This window comes from Nicotiana attenuata, unplaced genomic scaffold, assembly GCF_001879085.1.
Source record: "Nicotiana attenuata strain UT unplaced genomic scaffold, NIATTr2, whole genome shotgun sequence".
Classification (NCBI taxonomy): domain Eukaryota; kingdom Viridiplantae; phylum Streptophyta; class Magnoliopsida; order Solanales; family Solanaceae; genus Nicotiana; species Nicotiana attenuata.
In genome coordinates this window covers 44,708-45,876 of record NW_017671221.1, presented here as the reverse complement: position 1 = coordinate 45,876, position 1,169 = coordinate 44,708, and positions in this window count along the sequence as shown.

Sequence of the window (1,169 nt, the reverse complement as noted above, 5' to 3'; positions counted from 1 at the left end):
TATATATATAATGTTGGTGTTCAAATTAGTTTGCACAATCTCAAGTATTTCATCGAGTATCTGCTATTTATAGTCAGAGTAGAAATATTCTGCTCTACAAAACTTACACAGATAAAAAAAATCACCTAATGTATTGGAAATGACACGAGCAATACTAGCTTCCAAAAGCATTTGCATGCGAAAACTCAAGGATCATAGTTGGTAAATTCCTCTTTTGGCCTTAGTTTATACAAGGGAAGTACACGGAACATGTCCTTGGATATTTTCTAATGTTCTTTAATTGGCTATATCTGTATGGACTCTCAGAAAAACTGAGAGTATAAATAAAAGATAACAAAATCAAATCAATAAATAAATAGAGGAGGCAATATTTTGATGTTATAATTGTCGAAAAGATCCAAAGAGGAAGGAGGGTCCACTAAATGAATCATTCGGAATATTAGTAGAATAATATACCAGTTTCCAGTCGAAAGAAACAAGTCCACCTCTCTGAGGAAGAATCCATATACCAGTACAGTAGTAATGGAAATGGATAGTTTTTCTAATGAAAAAAAATAAAAATGGACAGGTTTCAATAATTTGGTTTTATTTATCCTTGGGAAGTATTTTACATCTGGAGATTTGGAAGTTAGTGATTACATAAAATGCCAAGAGAAACACATAGGACACTGTCCTGCTCTGTGTCTTTGTGTGTCGCAACATTCTTTTTCCCATGATATTATGTACTCAACATGAGATTTAAGAATTTTGATAGAAAGAATTCTCCTTTAACATATTTTATAGGTTATGAATTTAGATTAGTCGAATTTTAATATGAGTATGAGTATAAATAACGGGTGGAAGAAAAAATTAGAGACTAAAAGTTTACTTGTATCAATTGAGTTTAATTTTTACGCACTGATATGCACCAAAAAATATATTTATACAACTAGATTTATTATAAAGTGATTACAAGTAAATTTCTACAATAGCATTATTTAGCAAACTAGTAAAGTCATTATCGTCCTATAAGTCTTTGCAATACAATCTACAAACTAATTACTAAATTAATTGTAAACCGTCTCAAACCTTTCATACAAAAAATAATAGGTCCAACACAGTCAAGTTTCCAACAAGGGAAGAGAGCTTCTGACAATGCAATCATTGTACAGGAAATCCTTAACCACTTC